The following is an 18512-nucleotide window of genomic DNA, read 5'->3' as shown; positions in this document are numbered from 1 at the left end:
TTGGAGGAAGGAGAGAGGGTCAGACTTTCACAGACGAGAATCCTCTGAAGGGAGAGGCACAGTCCGTTTAGGTCTGGCGGATGGAGAGGAGACTCCTGAGATAGCCCTGCCCTTTATAATGGGGACAGGAAAGCCATAGCAACCTCGTGACCTCTGTAGCCTGGGAGAGGGGCTCCGCTAAAGACCATAGGGTGCACCAGAGATGGTCAGATGAGCAAAATTTGGTTAAACATTTAAACAAATCTCCAGAATATAAAAATTATTTCTCTCTAGGGGTGGAACTCTGGAAATTTTTTTCTGTTCAAATAGTCTTATATGCATGTATTGCAGTGGAAATAATCCCTTTTTGCTTGATTTGCAGGATGTTCAAAGATCATTCCCACCTCTGGACGGATGGATGGATGGATGGATGGATGGATGGGATGGGTGTGCATGTGCAGAGGGCTTAGCTGTGGATCTGGGGAGGCCAGTGCAGGGAGGGGCTGGCACTTCTGTGAGCACAGATGCACAGGTGAGCTACCCATTACATGTCACATTGCTAGGGCATTACCTCAGCCAGGAAAGAACCACTCTGGACTGGGGACTTCACTTTCACTTCCCTCTTTCTGCTCTCAGCTCCCCAGCACTCCTCTCATTGCTGATGGCGGCTGAAGGAGTTTCTGATGCCATCTCTTCCTCCAGGCTCTCTGGAGCATGGGCTGAATTACAAACCAGTCCAGTATCCCCCTCAATAGGAAACAGGGCAAACAGGATGCTGATGCCAAAGCAAGCCAAAACCCGAGTCAGTGTGGGAGGCATCCACCAGCTTCCTGTCCTGACCCGCCTAGGCTACGCTGGGACAGGAGTAGTTGGAGCTAGGTTCTCAGGGGATTTGACTGGCTTTGGACCTGGTAGGGGCTCCTGGGTATGTGGGTGGGGCTCTGACAGGAAAAGTGACTGGCATTTGCCAAGATTACTTGTCCTCAGGTGGGTGGCAGCATCTTGCTTCTGGAGGGACTTTCTGTTTGAAACTTCCTGTTTGAAACAGGAAGTCATTTTAGATTCAGGAACAGGATCTGGCTTACAAGAGGAAAGATGGAAGAGTTAGCAATACCTTAGAATCCCAGCCAAATGGGGCCCAGGAGACTCCTTGTCCCCTGGGGGGCCTGTGAGAACTGGAGCAGAAGCTCACCACTCAGATTGTGCTGGGAAAAAGCAGGAGCTGAGAAGATAGGCAGGAGCCCACGGAGATCTAAATTCTCCCTCTCCCACTGCACGGATGGGGTTCCCACCATGGTCAGGCCTGGCTTCCCACTGCTAGGTCCTGGGCCTGGGCAGAGCTACACAGGATGGTGTAACTGACCTGCAGGTAGGCCTGCGGGGGTGAGCAGAGACTGACACTGGCACCGTCACTGTATGCATAATGAAGTGGTAAACTCAACTTGAACCTGTTATTCATCTGACTTTACCCTCCACGGCAGCTGGTATTGACAAAGCACTTGACTGGAGTTGACTCTATCTGTTTACTTCTGAAATTAGACAATTGCATTTCCTCATTCCCCCAGTGAAGAACCCTTAGGAAAATGAAAAAGGGGAATCTGAGTACCAGCTAATCCATACCAGGTGGGCCACTTCCTCCCCTGCTGGCCCTTGCAGGCGGTGATCACACTTCGCTCACTGCAGTCTTTCCCACTGAGCCCATAGGCATGGACAGGCACAGCGGGGCCCTGCAGAGCCTCCTCTCCAATGGCTCGGCTTTTACCAATCCCTGTGTGATTACAAGACAGCAAGAGAGGACAGACCAGAAGCAGGGCTGCAGGGAAGGAGGGATCATGGGAAACAAAAGTGTGAGTCTCTGTTAGCCTTTGCCACAATGATGTGTGCTGCTGTGGTAGAGTTCATGTCCCAAAGATGGTCCCAGCAATTTCTTCCATCCTACATTCTCTTCTGAAATGTGATCTTGATGGTATCTTTCTTTACCCTCTTGAATTTGGGAGGATATTGTGGCTATTTTGACAATAAAATGAGGAGAAAGTGATGCTATACTAGAGAGCTAACATAGCCCTTCATTAGCTCTGTAGCTTCCTCTTCCTTTCTCTTGGAACCCAGAAGCTGTGTTGTGAGAAGCCATGACACACACAGAACAGTCAACAGCTCCAGCTGAGCCTCCAAATGACAGTCAGCATCAAGCACCAGCCATCTGCACGAGCCATCTCAGGCACGTAGCCTAGTTGGACCTTCATGTGTTTGCAGCCCCAGTGGACATCTGACTGTAATCATATGAAAGACTCCAAGTGGCAATTGCCCAGCTGAGACTAATCAATGCACAGAACCATGGGAGATCATAATACATTAGGATATAATAAATTGTTATAGCCGAAACCAGTTTGGCTCAGTGGATAGAGCATTGGTCTGCGAACTGAAAAATCCCAGGTTTGATTCCGTTCAAGGGCATGTACATTGGTTGTAGGCACATCCCCATCGATGTTTCTAGCTCTCTATCCCTCTCCCTTCCATTCTGTAAAAAATCAATAAAATATATATATTTTAAAATTATTATAAGCCATTAATTTGGGGGTGATTGTTACTCAGCAATAACTAGCTGGAACAGAAATAGACTACCCCAGTTATCTATTGCTGGGTAATAATCACCATTTATTATTTCTCATGAGTCTAGTTGCTCATGTGTTCTTAATCAGCTTCAAGTTAGTGAGGGTCTGGCTGGTCTGGGGTGGCTTCAGCTGATTTCTTTGTATAACCTCTCATCCCCAACAGGCTGTTCTCATGGCAATAGCAGGGGTTTGACAGAGTAGAAGACACAGGCTTCTGAAGACCTAAGTCTGGAAATGGCACTCTATCACTTCCCCTAAGTATCATTCAAAGCAAATCTCAAGGCCAGCATGTATTCAAAGGGTAGGGAAATGGATTCTATCTCTTGGTGGGAGGAGCTACAAAGTCACATTACAGAGGGTGCGGATGCTGGGAGGGGTGGAGAAGTGTGGCTGTTTGTGCAATCAGTCTATCCCAATAACTAATGAGGATATTAGGAAACCACCTGGGACTTGGGAGATTTAAATCCCTCTTCTTGTTCTGGCCTTTAGTTAAATCTCCATTGCTTAGTGTAGCTTTCCATTATTTCCACTTTCTAGCCTATACACGGAGAAAGGAGAAAAGGGACCACAAGGAGGAACTTTTGAATGACCAGACCACTGGAGTCTAGTGGGTTTAAATGGTGCCCTGTGAAGCCCTGCCTTTGTGTGGTGGCTTCTCCATGGCTCCCTGGAGGGGAGTGGTGTGTATAAGCGTGAGGTCCCCACCCTACCCAGGGCAGCTCTGCTCTCTCTTGTGATTTCCTTTGGAGAAATGTTATGCAGCTTTGAAAAAAATAAAAGAAAAAAAAAACAGAGTTAAGCTCCATTGAACTAGACCAACCTCTCCATTGTGTAGAAAAGTAAACAGTCTTTACTGAAGTTGCGTGTCTACTCCAAGTTACTCAGCAAAGGAGCTCTTGGCTAGTATTAGAACATCAGTCTGCTGACCTGTCATTCAATCCAAGGCTAGTTCTCCTACTTACTTTCCCTTCCGTTCACTCTGTTCAACATGGGAGAGGATTGCTGTAGCCTGATGGATAGGGGGGAAACTGAGGCAAGTAGAGGGACATGCTAACACTTTTTCAATTCTCTACTTCCTCTAATGAGGAGACCACTCATAATGCTTCAGCCCTGTGTCTCAATGACCCCCCCCACACACACACACCACACACACACACACACACACACACACACACACACACACCCTTACAAAACTTGATCCCCAGAACCACAGACAATTCAAGGCATGATGTTAGCTGAGCTGGCAGGTCAGCCCTAGGGTGGAGCAGGGTACATGAGGTAGAGTTGGCTCCTACAAGGGCAGATGGCGCTCCATCAGGAAGGAAAACTCATTTCCAAGGAGAAGTGGCTGGTCTTCTTGCTTAGAGCCCTGTGATCCTCTTGTTCTCCTCCCAGTGTGTTAATCCCATTTCTTTCCAAGTTCTTTTTTTTTCTTTTTTTTTTTTTTTTTTTAGGACATGGGCTATTTATAACTCCTCCTAAGCCCTTTTCAGTCTGTTTCCTGTTCAAGTACTGCATTAGTCACCAGAAAGCGTCTCAGCCATCTCTGAGTCCCAGCCTGATCTCAGCAACAGGGAAGAGGGATGCTGTTTAGATTCAGGGTGGGTCCCGGTGGGGAGGGGCTAGCAGGAGGCAGGAGGCTGGGCAGGGAGGCAGCGGGAGCATCTCATGTCCTCTGTCCTCTGGCATGAAGCCCTGCGACCTGATGGCTTCCTGGAGTTTACGTAGCCCTTGGAGACAGGCACCTCCATTTGGCTGCATATTTTTGCCATTACTTGGTGACCTATTTGCATGCAGCTCCTTGTGGAGAACTTCCTCCCAAGCCATATACGGTGATTTCATTGCACCACAAAGAGGCTTCTATTGGAAGTCAGTGATAGATGCTCCTTCTGACTTGTCCTCCTGCCTGTCCCTACATCTCTCCCTTTTACCGCAGGCCACCTAGGCTGCTCAGGTTCCACCAGGAGTATTTGGTCCCAGGAGTTTACCAGCTTCATCTGAAGGGAAGGCCCCTGATATGAGCTGAGCTTCTTATCTGCAGGCCCAGGGAGCAATGACCTCTGAGGCCAACGGAGGGAAAGGAGACCTCAGGCAAGTGAGCGGGTAAAGGGGTCATTACCAAGCCCTCTATTCCCTTCACCTTTCTGTGCCTTTGTTCATGGAGTTCCCTCACCTGAAATGCATGCCTTGGACTAGGGTGAATGTTGATGGACTGGGGCAAATGTATCCATTGCTGGAAATCTTCAGCAGTCCATCAACATCTCAGGGTGGATCCCTGTGGGGAAGGGGCAAGTAGGAGGCAGAACACTGGGCCCCTGTCCACCTTGACTGCTTTGAACAGCATCTATGAATCCCTGGTGAAGGACTTGAGAGCCAGGTTTCTCCTTGGCTGGGGACAAAGGAGGAAAGGTAGAGGGAAGTCTGAGCTTCTGTTTGCACTGCACGTCATCAGGTGGCCAGCATCCCGAGACTTAGATCTTTCCCACTGTAGCCTCATCACTCCCCACGCCTCAGACCCAGGGATTTGTGTGCCTCAGACAAAGCTCCTGAGGGCTTCAGAGACATCTCACTCTAGGATCATGGCCTGCTCAGGTAAAGGACCAACTAGCACCAGCCGGTCCCTGAGCACCTGCTTTATGCCAGGCAACCTACCAAGTACTGTGGAGATGAATATTCCAAACACTCAGAAACTGTCTTGGCGAGAGGGTACCTGAACACAACCCTCCTATCTAGCTCAGAGAGCTGGCATGCACATTGGCATCCTGAGCAGAGGAGGAAGAGGAGGAGGGAACTGGCTGTGAGTCATACATGTGGGACGCCAGCCTGGGGCCACACTTATCAGAGCAAACCCTGAGCTGTGATGCACACTGGCAGCCTGGCCCAGCTATCTTTATTTCCATTCTGCTCCCATCCTAGGAAATTTATTAGACTTTCTCTCCGCAGAACATGTTCAATTACATCCTTGGGTGTACAAGAGCGCAGAAAATGCAATCAGGGAGGGATGAGTCAGGCTGAGTCAAGGATAAGGTTGCTCCTGCCAGTGCTTAAGTCCTTGGGACTGACTTACAAGGGAAGGGTGATCCAGGAGCCGGGCAGGGGCCTGAGGACCAAGCATGGACATCTTTCCTCTGGGACCATATGGCGGACTTGGAAGCAGAGAGCACTATAGGGTGAGACCCTCATCCAAGCTCTTGTTAAAATGAGATCCCTCAACTCTTCCATATTTTTAAATGATGAAAAGTCACACACATGCAGAGAAGTACATATAACATTATACCTTCTAAGAACTGACTATAAAGCAAACATCCATGTACTCAGCACTTATATCAAGAAATGAAATATTGCCGAAACCAGTTTTGCGCAGTGGTTAGAGCGTTGGTCTGCGGACTGAAAGTTCAGTTCTGGTCAAGAGCATGTACATTGGTTGCGGGCACATCTCCGGTGGGGAATGTGCAGGAGGCAGCTGGTTGATGTATTTCTCTCATCAATGTTTCTAGCTCTCTGTCCCTCTCCCTTCTTCTCTGTAAAAAAATCAATAAAATACATTTTTTAAAAAGAAATGAAATATTGTCCATACTCTGAATACCGTGCATGTCCCTACCTAACCATACTCTGTCTCCTTTAGACGTTTATAGTATCTACTTCACTTTCTTTTAGTTTTGCCACCCAAGTTTGCTTTCCTCAAAGAAAACAGTTTTACTTTGTCTGCTTTAAGCTTTCTCTGAATAGTTTTGAGGGTTTTGTGTGTCTGGCTTTGTCTGTTCAGTTATGTTTATGTGATTCGTCTATGTTGCCCTGCGTAGCTGTAGTGTGTTCTTTTGTATAGCCGTACAGTATTCCACTGCATGGATGTGCCATGTTTATGAGTGCATACTTCTATTGATTAGCATTTGGGTTGGCTCCAGGTTTTGACTATTATGAGCAATGCTGCAATGAGCATTCTCCGTCTGTATGCATGTGTTTCTCCAGGGTTTATTCTTGGAAGTGGAATTGCTGGGTCATATACACGTCTTCACCTTTACAAAATAGTAGCCAACGGCTTCCATGTGGTTGCACTGCCCCTTGCTCCCCCTCTCCCTGTTGCACAATGTGGGAAGGAGACTACAGGTTCAGACCTGCTGGCCCCACAGAGGTAGCCCAGGAGAAGAACTTCTGTTGAGAAATCAATTCACGTGCACCTTTAGTTTTGCCCCAGTCTCACTGCCTCGTTCCCCGTAGTGAGACCAGGACTCCCCAACCTCGGGCTCACGTCTCTGTGGCTCCCAGATTAATCTAGTCAGGGCATGGTGGGCAATTGTCCTCTGAAGGTTAGTTGACACCTGAAGGGTAGTGGGACCTGCCCATTGGACAAGAAGCCAGAAGAGATTATACAGGGCAGGGGCTTGGGCAGGGCTGGTGGCAGGACGGAACTGTCATGTCTGGGACCTGAGGCATGATGGTTCCTTCTGGAATCCTGGAGCCAGCAGGGAGGAACAGATCTGAAGATGCCCACTAAGCCCAGAGACTTGGGGCAGAACCAGGACTACCTTCAGCATAGCTGATTACTTATGAAACTATATATATATAGCAAAAACAACTTGACTACTCTTAAACAAAAAGTGGAATTTATTGGCTTGTAACAAAATAAAAGGATAGGTCTGCCTTCAGGAGAAGCTTGATCCAGAAGCTCTAATGGACTATCTTGCCTCTGCTTTAGGAGAGTCAGTAGTTGCTGAGAAGTGGTAAGATGGTGGAGGAGACTGGATGAACGCAGGCGAAGGGATTAGCCAAAGAACATATATGCATAACCCATGGACACAGATAACAGTGTGGTGATGGCCAGAGAGAACCAGGGGAGATGGGGACATCTGTAATAGTGTCAACAATAAAATTAAGTTATATATATATATATATATATATATATATAGAGAGAGAGAGAGAGAGAGAGAGAGAGAGAGAGAGAGAGAGAGCGCAGTATGCAAATTCGTGCACAATGGTCAGCTCGGGCCCCAATAGGGGCAGATTGGGGCTGTTCTGTCAGGAGGGGGAGATGGTGAGAGGTTGGCTGGCCTGCCCTGATTGGGGCCTGATCAGGGCCTGGCCAGCTGGTGGAAGGGGCTGTGGTGATTGGCCAGCAGGCCCTACCCCCATTTGTAGTTGGGGGACTGATTAGGGGCGGAGCCAGCCATGGGGAAGGGCTGTAGGCAGTGGGCCAGCTGACCCCACTCCCAAATGGGATGCGGGTACTGATCAGGAAGCCAAGGGCCTGGGGGAGGGGCCATGGGTGGTTGGCTGGCCCTGCCCCAAATGGGGTTGGGAGCTGATGGGGGTGGAGTGATGCGGGAGGGCTGCAAGAGGTTGGCGGGCAGGCCCCGCCCCCTATTGGGGTAGGGGAGGTGCAGTCAGTAGTAAGGGGCGGGCCTATCTTGGTGGGGTAGGCAGAGGGGGGCCAGACCGGCAGGGGGAGGGGCTGTGAGGTTAGCTGGCCCGCCCATGATTTGCCAGTTTGCTGGCCACAGTGGGCATCATAGCAACGGGTCGTTATGGTCATTAGGATCGCTGGCTTTATATATATATATGGAGTGGTAAGGCGAAGGGCCATAGAAAAGAAAATTCTGGAACAGGAATGGAAATCAGTGGCCCTGGCAGAGGCCTGGTCTCAGCAGGATCTATAACTGAGGACAACCCAGGAAGTGACCCCTGTGTTGGGATGCAGTGGGAACCTCAGAATGTCCCAGCATCTAGTAAACCACTTTCCTTCATGTGTGGATTGGCAGGCTTGCACATTACTAAAAGGCATGTTTGCATCCTCAGTTTCCTGAGAAAAATAATGGATTACTATTCTGAGCGTCTGGGAGGGTGCTCTCAGAGAGGAAAGGAAAAAGATAAATGTTCTTACTAGACATGAACAATTTTGAATATATTTTCTTAATTAGAAACTGGAAACTGGGATCTGATTTGAGATTCGGCACTATATCCAGGTAGATCAGGAAACTTAGGTTCCAACATACTGTCAGGATTTCTGGGATATTTGCATGGTGTATGAGACCACAGGGACAGAATATTTGAACTCAGAGCTATCTGGAAAATTTTTAGAGGTATAGCAACTACATTGCTTTTTAATAACTTTTATTTTTAATAAAGAAAAAAAAAAGTAAAAACCAATTGGCCTAAAACTCCACTGATGAGATCACTTCTTTGGTATTTTTTCAATAAATAACACCCCCGCATATTATTCATTACAGAAAGGTATAAAGTGAAGGAAAAAAAAAAAAGCTAAAGCCTCTTCCTTAGCACCCCCACACGCCTCCTTTCTTCCCACAGGGACCCGCTAGGCAGACTTTCTTAGGCACATCCCACAAACTTACTTCCTCAGCAGCCAGATCCAGAGCAAAGGAGGATTAGGGAATGCTGTCAGCTGCCCACCTCCAGGAGGAGAGGCCCAAAGCTTTCCAGGTCCTCTGGCCTCCTCCCTCGCTGCCCTGGCTCCCAGGAGATACCTCAGCTACCTGGTGCCAGGAGCCTCCCCAATAGGCTGGCTACACTGAGCCTCCCCCACCCCCACCCTCACCATTCACCTAGGCGCTGAGCATGCTCCCTACAGGGAATATTTACTGTGTGAGAACACCCTGAAGGGAAAGAGTTTCCTACTGATTCCATGGCTGTGTCCTAGTACATCTCTCTTTTTTTCCGTGGTGATTCATCCAGGGATAGTCAGAGACATGCTGCTGGGGAAGATGCCCTCATTCTCCCCAAGCTTTGATAAGGGTTATACAACTCTGTGCTGACTTGTGCTTAGAAGCCTCCTCACTTTCCCCTTGCCACCTCTCCCCAAAACGCAGGGAAGAAGACTGAATTGTGCCTGGGGTTTACATCAGTATGAGATCCTTTCCCTTAAGCATTGAGTCATGTGTATCCACACACATGCCTTTGCAGAGCATTGGACCTGGAAAAAAGGTGCGAAGTTCTCAAAAATCTCTTGATTCATTCACTCTTTAATCACGAAGAATTCATCCTATACTAAGCACTGGGTAGACCTCTGGTACCATTGTCTTAGCCTTAAAAGAGAGCCAGGTTTTCTTGAGGCCGAGAAAGAGGCAACTCGAGCATAAGGAACAGTGGACGCTAAGGGTAAATGACTTCTTCTAATTTGATTCTAGAGTAAGTGAAGGCAAGAAGCCGGCTAGAAAGGTACATATGGCTAAATAATGAAGGACCTTGAATCCTGAGATCATCCTTTTGGACTGTGTTTAAAGGCTGTGGGAACCCTTGAGGGTTTTGAGTAGGAGATCTGAATCATCCAGGGACCCAGCAGGAAGAGAAGGCACACTGAGGAGGACAATTTGAGGGGTGTTAAATGAAGAAGCTATTCACGACGGCTTGAGAAGTGGGTAGTAAAATTATAACGTGTGATGTTACACCCGGAACAAGCACCACTGGGGCTGATCGGCAGGAGGGGTGAGGGAAGGGAGCAGTGGCTGTGAGTCATGCAAAGGTAGCCTTGCAAGGAGTTGTGGCCTTTGGTTATGATGACTCCACAGTGAGCGTGAGGGAGCCAGTGAGTGAAGATTTCAATCTCGCTGTTTCCTCTTTTGAACTTCTGCCAATGCTCCCCATTAGCTAAACCCGACCAGAGACCAGAATCCAAGGGAGGCCATTGTCAGGGTCCACACAGGTCAGCCCCCAGGGCCAAGAGTGGGACAGAAATAGACATAGATTTGAAGAGGCAAACGGAGGATGTCCTCAAAGATGAGCAGTTCAACAAGAGCAGAGTGGAGGATGAATTAGAGGCAGAGGGATGGGGACAGAAAGAGGTCCGGACTTATATGGGTCACAGAGATTGGGGAAAAGCAGAAATCCAAGCGATATGGAGGAATTAGAATAGTCATGACCTGTTGACAGGGAGGTGTCTAGGGTGGCTGGGTACGTGGGTGGATAGTAACACCATTGCCTAGAAGAGGGCTCAAGCCCAAGGGCAAGGAGTTCTACTGGAGAAAAAAGAAATCCCTCTTCCAGAGGGAATGACCACCCACATGGGCAGAAAGACCGAGGCCTCCTGTGCCCCGTTCTGGGTAGAATTAAAACCGCTCTGACATCCTTCTTCTTCCACTCCTGTATCCCTTTTCTCTACTACTTAGAGGCCCTCAAACACCCATTTTCATAGAAGCCTGACCTCCTCAAAGTATCCAGGCAGCAAATCCATTTCTGTCTCCTACATCTCCCTTTTCCAATAGTTAAAAAACTAGTCCTTCTAAAACAAGGGAACATTATAGTAAAAAAGTGCTCTCACAGAGTTTGGGTGGAAAGGGCCCAGAACTGATGACCTTGTTGAGTTACCGTTTCTGCCAAGCTGGAGTGTGCCCAGTCCTTGCATGTTCTGTTATGTGAGATGACATATTTCCCTGTGGTTTAACGCAGCAAGTCTTCTATGTGTGGATCGACCGTCACTTATGCTCAGCACTTCCCCTGGCCACCTCCCTTGTGGTACTTGGGCCTTCAGCCTCCTCCCAACCTCTTTTCTGCATCTCAGTACTGTCTAGACTAGACTGTTCGCAAAGATGGCTGCAATAATTCCCTCACTCCTACCCCAGCCTGCCACACTTTGCAACGTGCCTATGCTGCTCCTTCCATCAAGATGTGGAATGTATTTCTCCATTCTGTGAATCCAGACTTGGCCGTGTGACCTGCATTGGCCAATGGGAATCAGCAAACCCTAGCAGTGCGACTCCAGAAGCTTCAGAAGCACTTGTGAAGTAGCACTTGCTTTTTGGGCTGCAGTTGGAACCCTGAGACCGTGGCAGAATTGGGCCTGAGCCAGCCTGCTACAAAAGCCACATGCAGGAGAACTGAGGCACAGCTAGCACTAACTGATGGGTGTGAGTAAAGCCATCTTGGATCATTCAACCTTAGTGAACTGCCCATAACTACAGACACATGAATGGTCCCACAGAAGAGTCCCTGAGCAGAGCCCAGCCTGAATTGTTGACCCACAGAACCACAAGCCAATAAAATAGCTATTGTTTTAAGCTTATAAATTTTGGGAGTGGTTTGTTACACAGCCATAGCTACCTGAAACACTGATTGGAAATCCCTAGTCTGGCACAATACTCTCAGGCTCATTCACATGCTAGGCACTAGGCTGTGGAAGCAATTGTGACAAAGAACTGACCTGGTCCCTGCTCTTTTAGAAGTACTTGTGACATTACCACATGCCAGGCACTGTGCCAAAGGCTCTTTTAGATGCATTAACCCACATGAGAATAGTCTAGTTATCACCTCTACCTTCCTGCTAAAGAAACCAAATCTAAAAAAGGAAGGAAGGAAGGAAGGAAGGAAGGAAGGAAGGAAGGAAGGAAGGAAGGAAGGAAAGAAAGAAGGAAGGAAGCCGTACCTCAGGGAATGTAATGAAATCACCAAATGTTGCAGATTGTATTTTTCAAAGAAGGCTGCAAGAGTATCTGCTGTCTGGTAAATCTATTAGGACCTTACATTCCCCACCAAGTGGCGGAACCTAATTCCCCTCTTGGATCTTGGTGGGCTTATGATTGATTGCAAACGAACAGAATGCAGCAATGCAGAAGAAACACTGCCTGACTTCTGAGCTGAGCCACAAAAGAAACCAGAGGCTCTGCTTTATGATCGGAGGCACTTGCCGTTGCAGCCCTCAGCTTCCACATAAGGTCGCCATGCTACCGGTGGGCATTCCAGCTGACAGCTCCACCTGAGGGCCCAGCCGACTACCAGCCCACATCAAACCCAAGGTGATTCCAGTCCCTAGCTGTTGACTCATCCCAGCCTTCGGATATTTCATCTCAACCCAAAGCCCCAGAAATCACAGATTAGAGATAAGTCATCTTTACTATGTCCTGTCCAGCCAACAAAATGCTTGAGCATAATGTGATGGTTGTTCTGCACCACTAAGCGTGGGGGTGGTGGTAGTAATATGACACCTAAGATTACAGAACTGGATAATAGGAAGGGAAGTGAGGTCAGACTTTGAGCCCTGCAGTCTGACTGCTGAGCTTGAACTCCTAACTGCTAACCCTTCTACCATCCCCTTGGCATGCCTTTCACTTCCATGCTCTTTAGCTTCATCCCCAGAACAGAGGCTGGGCTCCCCTGACACCACCACTCCCTCCCCGTCTGCTGGAGTCAAAGGGTGAGAGGAAAAGAACAAGCTTGCTTCTTTTTCTGCTGCTTCTAGGCCATCATCTCCTAAGGCTCCTTCTTTTTGGAAATTTGGTCCCTTCCCTTACCTTGGCTCCATGGCAATATACCCCAACCTTTAGGAAACAGTCCATCTTCATTGATGATTTTAGTTCCTCTTTACAGGTTTGCTTTGCTCCCCCTCAAATTCCATGTGAAAATGCACCTATTATGTCAACCTATTGTGGGTCAGGCACATAGTAGGGATGAGCTCTGCATTCATTTCCTGTGGCTCAGTGGCGAATTGCCACACACTTAGTGGCTTAAAGCAACACAAATTAATTACTTTACAGTCCTGGAGATTGGAAGCCTGAAATCGTTCACAGGGATAAAATCTAGGTGTCTGCAGGGCTGAATTCCTTCTGAAGAGTCTGGGAGAGAATCTATGCCCTTGCCTTCCCAGCCTCTAGAAGCTGCCTGCATTTCTTGTTTCATGATCCCTTCCCCCATTATCAAAGCCACCAGTGTAGCATCATCAAATCTCTCGGACTCTCCTGCCTCCTTCTACTTATAGGGACTCTTGTGATTACATTGGGCCCATCCAGGTTATCCAGGAAAATTACCCCAACTCAAGGGTCTCAATCACATCCAAAAAGTCCTTTTTGCATGTAAGGTGACGTAATCACAGGTCCTGAAGATTAGGGTGTATATCTCTGGGAGGCCATCATTCTGCCTACCACAAGCTCTTTGGAAAAGCTCACATATGGGTGAGGTTATTTATTTGTAGCAGAAACTACTACTCCTTGCCCATATTCATCGTCTCTTCTTACTAGACACACGCTTATTGTCCTTGCATTCAGGTGTGACAACCATGCAACTGAGTTCCGGCCAATGAGGTGTAAGGAGAAGTGATGGGCACCATGTGCAGGCCTGCCCCAAACAAACCACTTAGGCCAGGAATCTCAGTTGGTTAGAGCGTCATCCTGATATGCCAAGGTTGCAAGTTCTATTCCTAGTCAGGGCACATATAAGAATCAACCAATGAATATATAGATAAATGGAACCAATCTCTCTCTCTCTCTCTCTCTCTCTCTCTCTCTCTCTCTATCAACTTTTTAAAAACCTGATTACAGACCCCAACTACAAGACCCCTCCTCCAGGCCCCTCCCTTTCCTATCCATGTGCTAAGTGAAAAGAACTCCAGGACCCAGAGGGGAAATAAGTAGAGCCACAAGGGAAATAAGTCAGGGCCCCTGAATGGCAGTGGAAATAGTCCCCTGCTACCTCACATTGCATTTTGAGATAAATTAAGACATTGACATTTGAGGATTCTAACAATACAACAGTTAGCCGACCCTGACGATCTACACCTATGGAAATGTACTTTAAAAGAATTTGTAAATGTGTATTTCATAAGTTTTACATGGCATTCAATTGTATAAGTCAATATAAAATTTACTTACACTAATGAGTTAGTCTGTGGTTCAGACTCCATGTGAATGAGAAGGTTACTTGATATACACACACACAGACACACGCACACACACACACACACACAGAGAGAAAGAGAGAGAGAGAGAGAGAGAGAGAGAGAGAGAGAGAGAGAGAGAGAGAGAGAACGAACAAAATCAGGGATTATGCTACTCAGTTGCAGGCAACCCTCTTTATCTGCCTTATTTCTGTGTTTTGTCTAGACCACCTGCACAATATTACAGAATTCTGGTGAACACAAATTAGTAACTGCAAATGGTAACAAGTATATTTTAACCTCCAGAAACTCAATAAACAGAAATCCCCAGAAAATCTTGGCTCCGAAGTCAACAAAGAAACTAGTTAACTGGGTAACACAAATTAATGTTGTAAAGAGCGTCTACACAGATTTTTTAATATATTACTTACTTTCAGTAAGATCAAAGACAATTTACCCCCAGACTTGCAGGACAAATGAAAACAAAACCAGGCAAACAAGAACAACAAAACATGAGCTCAGTGGTCAAGCAGCTGGAGTTAGGAATGTCATGGGCCAAGAAGCAAGGAAATGTGTGCATGTGAGACTGTGTGTGTGGGGGGGGGGGTGTATGTGTGCGCGCGCGCATATGTGTGTGTGTGTGTGTGTGTGTGTGTGTGCATGCATGGTGGTAGGGGCAGGGGCAGGGGTGGTCAGAAAGATCCTATGGCCTTGGAACATGTAACCTCCAAAATGGTCCTTTCCAGGCACATGACTGGTCCCACGTCTAGAAGACCATGTGCCTGTGCCGAAACCGGTTTGGCTCAATGGATAGAGTGTCAGCTTGGGGACTGAAGGGTCCCGGGTTCGATTCCGGCCAAGGGCATGTACCTTGGTTGCAGGCATATCCCCAGTAGGGGGTGTGCAAGAGGCAGCTGATCGATGACTCTGTCTCATCGATGTTTCTAACCGTCTATCTCTCTCCCTTCCTCTCTGTAAAAAATCAATAAAATGTATTAAAAAAGAAGAAGAAGAAGAAGAAGAAGAAGAAGAAGAAGAAGAAGAAGAAGAAGAAGAAGAAGAAGAAGAAGAAGGCAACGACCATGTGCCTGGCTACAGAGAGAGATTTATCAGTGAGCAGAGCCTGCATCGCAGCCATGGAACACCCAGACACTATGAGGCCCAGGGAACCTGGATCCCCAACACAGTGGCTTCCAGGCCTGCTCAGTATCTCACTTGTGATATATTATGGGAGATTGGGCTGTGGCCTCATCAGGATGGGTGGAAGGTGAGTGCTGAGGAACCCCCTGTTCTCTCTGGCATCAAAAGCAGTAGAAGGTTCTGAGAACCCAGTCAACAAGCAGGCCAGGCAAGGCTGGGAAGCAGCCCCCTGTGGAGCCAGGGCTGCCTAGAAGGCAGCTTCTCCCAGACTGGCCTGGGCCGCCCACCCAGCAGGGCCCCCCCCCGGGGGGGGGAGAAGGACACCCTCATGGCCACGCACACATCCTGGCTAGCTCTATGCTCTGCCCTTTTCACAGAGTTCAGGTACATTTCCTCTCCAGTTTAGAGAAGGGGGTTGGGTCTTAGCAATATTGGAAAGAGAGCCTCAGGAGCTCATGCCCATGGCCATTCGTGGCAGAGCTGGCATTCCCGTGTGGCACTGCCAGAGCCACAGCCCATGAGCTCCAACACCTGCTGAGAAGGCTCCGTGGCACCGGGCAGGCCTTTCACAACTGCCCGCCTGTTTCCTCGGGGCTCGGCTCTGATGGAAATAGACCCGGGGAGGGAGGCTCTTGCCCCCAGTGGCACAGTTGGAGCTATAAATGTGACCCGGGGGTGAGAAGGAGCTACAAAGCCAGGGTACACGGCGTGCACTTTCCTCAGGCACCAGGGTGGCGGGCACAAGGTGCTCCCATCCTCACGGCCTTCGGGGCCTCAGATTTCACAGGACGTGACACAGGCCTTCCCGGAACGGCCCCAGGGCCCTCAGGACACCCTGAGTCACTCACCGTTCACGCCACGGGGGCTGCCGTGAGCTTCCCAGGGTCATCGCTGTGCAGCTGCCCAGGGTGGACGTGGGGAAACTCAGACACCAGTGAGAGCTGCCATGCTGGGGGGCCTGTGGCAGCGAACAGTTCCCAGTAAAAGTCTGCCTTTATTTCTGTGGAGGCGCTGCCATGATGGCCCCGGTGAGCCATGGGCGGACGGCAGTGGGAATTCTGGGTGTCAGGCAGTGACTGGTGGCAGAGAGCAACTCGCATCCACTCCCCAGATCCGGTGGTTCACCTGCCAGACTAGGCACCTCCATACTCACCTGCCCCTGCACAGGATGGGGCTCCTCTACCCTGGGACAGCAGATGCTGGGTCCATAAGTCCCCAGGCAGCCAGCATTGCACGTGTTTGTTTGGTGTGTGTGTGTGTGTGTGTGTGTGTGTGTGTGTGTGTGAGATACTGTGTGATACCATGGCACCTTTTCTTTCTAAGTGACACTGACAGTTCCTTGAGTCCCAGCAGCCCCACCAGAGTTTCATGACTGAAAAAAACAACAAAAAACACACAACAAACCATTTTTTTTTCTTAAATAAAGTTGTCACCCAAGTCCCTTTCCCCTCGCCTCTTCCCTATAAAATATGTCAAGCCATGGTGACTTTTAGAATAATCCTGAGGTGCATAGACTTCACTGAGAAATGATGTGGGGGCACTTTAGACTGGTAAGAATGGGGACTTTTGTACAAAGCACTAATTTTGAGACTTCTTTCTTTTTAAACTTTTGAAAACTTAATAGCATTTATACATAATTGCTTTCTCCTAGGCATTTTTTTTTTCATTAGCGAGTGTTTTATTCAGAATTTCCACAAATTCCTTAGAGAAGAAGGAAGAATTGGGGGGAGGACCAGCACAGGGCCTGGCTACAGTGAACCCAGAAAATGTGTTACCTGGGCAAGTGAATGGATGGATGAAAGTATCATCCCTTCTTGTCACCTGCAAAATAGAATCCAGGCCCATCTTAGGGATTGGGGCTACCCGGGGCTCAGGCCAGAGCAGTGGCTGATGTGAGCCAGAGATCCCAAGGCAGCCAGCAGCCCTTGCCCACCTGGGCACTGCAGGTTTATCAAGCCCCTGCATGTGGTTCCCCAGGGGACTCCTCAGGCATTCCACCAAGGAGGCAGAGCGTAGGGTTGTGCAAAAATAAATAAATAAAAAGATTATGTGAGAGCACATGCCAGGGGTCTCCTTTGGATAGGCAGGAACGGGGAATATCATGCAGAAGCAGAATGGCTTCTTAGCGAGAAAGGTGTGAAGGGAGCATCTGGTAGGGGCCTCTGAAGTCCCTTCCTCTCTGAGTCTACGATCTCACACGACACCCCTCGCCAATTCGCTCACTAATGACTAGCAGGTGACTCCTCCTCAGATGGTGGGTATGGCTAAGACACCTTGAACCAAGCCCCCCGTGGGTGCATGGCTGGGGCGGGGGTCCCAGGCATAGTGGGATGGTGGCTTTCTCTGCCTCCCACCTGCCACCGCCTTGGGTCCTGCCTGCCTCACGGGCCTGATTATATAACTCCAGGGCCTGGGTGTAGAGCCCAGTGCGGCATGGAGCTTGTAAATCTCCTCTCACATCATGAAATGCCAGCAATTTCACAGCCACGGATTCCTGTTCTCATAAAGTCCCTGCCAGCGGCCTTGCCTCTAAAAGTGTCCTCTGACTGATGGATGGATGTCAGCGCTGCTGCTCCGGAGCCAAACCCGGGGCCAGCAGCCTCCACCACCTGCTTGACTCCTCCAAAGCCCCCAGAACTGGAGGCAGCGACTGCCAGGCCCGGTGGCTGGGGCTCTGCCGGCAATGTGACTCTCGAACATGTCTCCCATTGGAGTAGGGGGACAGACATGGCAGCCGCACACTGGGACCTGAAGGCCTGTTTGTGTTTGAGAGCGAGAGGGAAACACACGATTAGGAACAGGCACAGCTGTAATCCATGTGAGGAAGTGTCCACTTACGTTTATATTTGCCAGTGACGCTGCGCTCTGGCTCCCATTAGGTTAGAATGACCCGCGGAGAACTTAGAGGACTTACAGAGAGACGTAGTTCCCACCCACGGAGCTTCTGACCCAGTAGGATCTAGGATCTAGAAAGGGGCCCTGCATCTGAGTGTTCCACAGGTAAAGATCCACTACCTGGCTCAGAGGCAAAACAGAAAATCAGCAAGGACAGCGTGGCAACCTTCTAAGCTGGCCCCCAGGGATCCCCACCTTGTGTAACCCCCTCCCCTTGAGAGAGGCTGAGCCTCATGACTCGCCTCTGTGACTACAACAGGGCAGAAATGATGGCATGTCACGGCCAAGACTAG

At 48.9% G+C, this 18512-nt stretch overlaps 1 long non-coding RNA gene across 3 annotated transcripts; it reads left to right on the top strand.

The window, feature by feature from the left end:
• The first annotated feature begins 3826 nt into the window (after window positions 1-3826).
• Window positions 3827-16716, top strand: LOC311627204. 3 transcript variants are annotated; one of them, XR_014795859.1, is made up of 4 exons: window positions 3827-4192; window positions 4528-4686; window positions 15219-15451; window positions 16333-16716. It is a non-coding gene; the product is annotated as an uncharacterized lncRNA (long non-coding RNA). The 3 variants fall into 3 exon arrangements; XR_014795860.1 differs by having other exon boundaries at window positions 15216-15451; XR_014795858.1 differs by lacking the exon at window positions 4528-4686 and having other exon boundaries at window positions 15216-15451.
• Window positions 16717-18512: the final 1796 nt, after the last annotated feature.

The sequence above is a fragment of the Pipistrellus hanaki genome, assembly GCF_964339955.1.
Source record: "Pipistrellus hanaki genome assembly, chromosome: 9".
NCBI classification, from domain to species: Eukaryota; Metazoa; Chordata; class Mammalia; order Chiroptera; family Vespertilionidae; genus Pipistrellus; species Pipistrellus hanaki.
Note: the sequence above shows the minus strand (reverse complement) of the source record. Positions and strands in the feature narration are given on the sequence as shown.